The following is a 5,602-nucleotide window of genomic DNA, read 5'->3' as shown; positions in this document are numbered from 1 at the left end:
GAATAGCATTTCTTTGGGCGCTGTGATTCATCATGAGTGGGCAACCAACATTGTATGCAATGAAGCGGAACCTCAAGAATATGCTTGATCTTCTGTTCTTTAACATGTTCCTCTTTTGTTATTCTGTATTTAGTACGTACAGCATGTTCCTTGTACGGAAGGGGCATGGGCATAGGGGCATCTGCAGTCAATAGCTGATAGAGCTGGCCTGTACGTGATCGATAGGCTTTCAATTCGTAGCGGCAATTAAACACCGTATTTTCCAGCCAATTCCACTTTCCCGATTTATATATCGTGGTTATGGTGTACCCCTTTTATGTACACTACGATCTGCCTAGTTGATGTGTGCTCTTGTTATCATGATTTGGCAATAAACTCTCTATACAGTATATTATGAACGTATCATCTGCCAACTATCCTTACTTCTCAAACATATTTTTTGTGTAGTTGTGCCAGATTATATTAATGCACGCACCATATTAATGCACACATGAGATCTCTCATCAGAATCCAGTGATAGCACACAAGGGTTTATAGGGGTGCCCCTATATTAGAATATCCTCTGCATTCCAGAGATAATCTCACTACTATTTATGTTTTCATGGTTCTCAGATATTATACGTAATTACAGTGAATATCAGAATCCATGCATCAGAAGAATATTATGGAACACTGCAACGACTTACAAAATTGGCACCAAGGCATTGAGTGCCATTCTGGATGCAATGAGACTCAGATGCTCCCCACCTGTAGATTCTTGTTCAGAATATGATCCTAATGACTATTCTAACCTCGAGGAGTCAAAGGCAGATGGCCTGTCCTGTTCACCCATCAAGGTGTCTGTTCTAATCTGGCAAGGTTTTATTGATTGCCCGTATCTTGCATATGTTGTCTTGCATTTCTTCTACTTTGTTGCACCACCATCTGCTTAGTTTACTCATCATATATGTCAAGATGCCATGCCCATCCATTATCAATACATATTCCATCTTTCATCATACCATGTTTTTCCACTCAAATGTTGTTCTTGTGCATATTACATCAAAAAGGAAGAGGGTCACTACAAAGTCCTTGAAAAACATGGTGGTCACTACAAAAAAGACACATCCGTGACATTTTGGGCCGAATGAAAAAAATTATGTCATACTTATGACACTTCTATGACAATAATTGGGACAAAACACGGTATCATCATAGATGTGGTGGGGTCCTACTTCTATGACAAAAAATCATGACAGAAAATGGGCTTTTCATCCTGGGCGGGCCGGAGACGCAGCTGCATGACATTCTTTGTGCCGTCCATGACGGAAAAACCATGGTAGAAGCGAGGGTGAGGAAAATATCGGGGTGTTCCCGGTTACGGTGGGTGGTCGAGGACGAGCGATGCGTGTTTCTGTCATACACGCACGCATGTGGGTGCGAGGCGTTGGGCTCTAACTGAACCCGAGCCATTGCACTGCAGGCTACGCGTTAGTGAACCCGAGCGATTGATCGATGGATGTTAACTGAACCGGATCGATCGATTCCTTCGCTAGTGCTGCTAACTGAAGCCGATCGATGTTGCATCTGGATGAACAGTGAGCGTTTCTGGGGGGTTTGGATGAACAGTTCCCGGTGGGGGTGGATGAACAGGACCCCGTGGTGTTACCTCTGGATGAACAGGACCCCGGTCGATCGAGCCGGTTGGGGCTGGATGAACAGGACCCCATGGAGGGCTGGATGAACAAGACCCCATGGAGGGCTAGATGAACAGGACCACCCCGTGGAGGGAAGGATGAACAGTAGACGGTGGAGGGCTGGATGAACAGTAGCCCGTGGAGGGGTGCTTGAATAGGAGCCCGTGGAGAGGGTTGGTTGAACAGTAGCCGGTGGAGTAGCGCGCGGTGGAGGCTGGATGAACAGGAGCCCATGGAGGCTGGAGGGGGTCGACGGTGGATGAACAATAGCCCATGGAGGCTGGAGGGGGTCGATGGTGGAGATGAACAGTATCGCGTGGAGTCCCGTTTTACGGTACGCCACACCCCTCCCAATGAACAGGACCCCCGTTTCGACCGTAGCGCTCCAATACAAGTCCGTTTCCTCTGTTTTGCGGAACATGCCACACCCCTCCCGATCAACAGGACCCCCATTCCGACTATAGGAGGTCCGTTAGCTCCGTTTTGCGGTACGCCTGACCCCTCCCGATGAACAGGATCCCTTTTTGACCGTGGCTGGTTGAACCCAAGGCCGTTTCCTCCGTTCTGAGGTACGCCAGGCCTCGTTTCCATCGGCTATTCCATCCAAGCCCTCCCGATGAACATGACGACGCATTCCGTTTCGACCCAGCCAGTTGGCTCCCCATGAACACGACGATGACACAGTTTCTCCATTCCGACCCAGCCATGTAGACGAGCCATGGTCGTACGTATGCGCGAGTAGGCGTTCGAGACCCTGCCCGTATGTATGTACGTGGCCGTATTTTCTTTCTTGCACACAGGCCGCTGTACGTACGTCTACAAGCTACGTGCGCGCCTCTACTACGACACGTGCACGCCTCTACATCGACCAGTATGTACGTACACGTTCGCAACCAGAATGACAACGCTTTGTACGCTTCGACCAGGTGGGTCCCGACTGTCAGGCACTTCCTTGCGTGCGAAGATGTAGCTGGTGGGTCCCACAAGTCAGGGGGCGAATCGTTTTTTTTTGCCCGGACACACTTCCTTGCGTGCGAAGATGTAGCTGGTGGGTCCCAGGAGTCAGGGGGAATTTTTTTTTTCATGAAATACGGTGGCCCATCTGGTGGGTCCCCGCTGTCAGGTGGAGGAATAGTTATTTTGCGCGTAATAAGGAGGAACTTCATTGCTGCGGCCGTGGACACAGCTGGCAGCCTCTCCATGTATAGTCCATGTCGGATGGAAGCTGTTCCTTGACCATGTTAACCACACCGCGCCGAGAGCACTAGGGCGGTGGATGACGGCGAGGCCATGGAAGGGGACGGCATGGAGCCGGGGTAGACGCGGCAGTGGATGCCCACGCATAGAGGAGTATGAGGGTTCACTGGTTCGCTGCGGTGTGAGGCTGCCGTCGCCGCAGAATAACAAGGGGTGTGGGTGGGTACAGGGACGGCCTGGCTAGAGGTGGGAGTAGTAGGGGGCAATGAGGCCTCCGCCGCATTGCTGCCGGCCACGGGATGCAAGAGCGCGAGGCATGACCGGTGCTGGTTTGGGCGGCTGGAGCAAGAAGACCAGAGGTTGAAGAAGTACTACGGCCGTTGGATGGACATCGTACGATCACTGGAGCTAGAATCGTGCATATTGACTAAGTTGACAAAGCCCTCCGTCCCTGTCAACTTAATAGGCCCACAAGTCAGCCTGCAACTATACTGGGTCCCAGTTAGCAGGGGGAATATTCATTTTTTGTGCGTAATAAGGAGGCACTTCCTTGCGTGCGAAGATATAGCTGGTCTGTCCAAGCTGTCAGCAGCGGTAACGTTTTTTTCACGAAATACAAAGGCCCTTTCGGTGGGTCCAAGCTGTCAGGTGGAGGAATTATTATTTTACGTGTAATAAGGAGGCATTTCCTTGCGTGCGGCCGTGGACGCAGCTGTCAGCCTCTCCACGTACAGTCCATTTTGCATGTCGGTCGTTGATACGTCCATTTTGCATCATGCTTTTATATCTATAATTATTGCATTATGGGCTGTTATTACACATTATGTCACAATACTTATGCCTATTCTCTCTTATTTTACAAGGTTTTCATAAAGAGGGAGAATGCCGGCAGCTGGGATTCTGGGCTAGAAAAGGAGCAAATATTAGAGACCTGTTCTGCATAGCTCCAAAATTCCTGAAACTTCACGGAAGTCATTTTCAGAATATATAAATAATACTGAGCGCATGAAGTTCCAGAGGGGGGCCACACCCTACCCACGAGGGTGGGGGGCGCGCCCTACCCCCTAGGGGTACCCCCTTGCCTCGTGGGCCCCCTGTTGGCCCTCCGATGCCCATCTTCTGCTATATGGTTTCTTTCAATGAGGAAAAAATCATAAGCCAGCTTTCGGGACGAGACTCTGCCGCCACGAGGCGGAACCTTGGTGGAACCAATCTAGGGCTCCGGTGAAGCTGTTCTGCCGGGGAAACTTCCCTCCAGGAGGGGGAAATCATCGCCATCGTCATCACCAACGATCCTCTCATCGCGAGGGGGTTAATCTCCATCAACATCTTCACCAGCACCATCTCCTCTCAAACCCTAGTTCATCTCTTGTATCCAATTCTTATCTCTAAGTCTGGGATTGGTACCTGTGGGTTGCTAGTAGTGTTGATTACTCCTTGTAGTTGATGCTAGTTGGTTTATTTGGTGGAAGATCATATGTTCAGATCCTATATGCACATTAATACTGTAAGTGTATCTAGTGCCACCCCAAGTTGGTTTTGGAGTCTTGACGACAAACCTGGTTGAGGGACTAATGTGTTTGTGAGAATTGCAGGATAACACAGGTAGAAGTCCCTCATTGATTCGGTTTTCCTACCAGAGATGACCCCTAAAAATGTATGAAGACATTGAAGTCAAAGGTGGTATGTGAATGTAGTCACATTGAAGACTATGACAAGAGAACAGATCGAGTGAAGACTATGGAGCGCGAAGACTTAGTTGTTTCGTTGTTCTTTTTCTTCTTTGTTGAGTCATAGGAACCACCGTACTGATAAGTGGGGTCCAAGTGAACCTGTCAGAATGACTGAAGTGATGCTTAACCAAAAATCCTATGTCTTCGAGCAAGGACAATGAGAGCAAATCTTATCTAGAGCTGGATAAGTCAGCTTTTCTTGTAGCCCAAGTAAAGTTGATGTGTGTGTTTGAAATCTGACCGTTGGAACATGTGTCAGTTCCTTAGTGACCCAGGGTCATTTCGGACAAATCAGGTCGGGTTGCCTCGTGGCTATAAATAGCCCACCCCTACAACCATAAACGGTTGGCTGCTCAGAGTTAGTGCACGGCTTTTGTCGTTTGAGAGCAACCCACCTCGAAGCCTTTGAGAGAGAATTCCTTGCGAGGATAAATCCCTAAACACCCAGAGCCAAAGAGTGTTAGGAATCACTTAAGTCTTCTTGTCTGTGTGATCTGAAGACTTATTACACTTGAGGATTGTGAATCCTCCAGCCGGTTAGGCGTCGCGTTCTAAGCATCCGAGAGTCATTGTGGATCGCCGGTGAACGAAGTCTGTGAAGGTTTCGAAGTCTACCTTGAAGACTTACTAGAGTGATTGGGTGAGGACTGGGTGTCCTTAGCTCAAGGGGAATAAGGTGAAGACACGGTCTTCTGAGTTGAATCTCAGTCTCCCTAACAGACGTACAGTTGTCACAGCAACTGGAACTGGTCCAACAAATCATTGTCTTCAATGAGTCACTAGTTTCATTCTTCCCATTCCTTTACTTACTGTTGGCTCTAGTGAAGTCATTGTATGATTGCATTATCTTTCGTCTTCACTGAGTGACCGCTTGTTCTGATTGGCTTCACACTATCTTCCTACCTGATCTATACTACCTAGCTGCTATTAGTCATTGTGCTTTCACTTCATTGAATACTTGACTATGGCTTGCTTAGTGTAGTCTACCTTCCGCTG

This window comes from Triticum urartu, chromosome 2 (genome assembly GCF_003073215.2).
Source record: "Triticum urartu cultivar G1812 chromosome 2, Tu2.1, whole genome shotgun sequence".
NCBI lineage: Eukaryota > Viridiplantae > Streptophyta > Magnoliopsida > Poales > Poaceae > Triticum > Triticum urartu.
Note: the sequence above shows the minus strand (reverse complement) of the source record.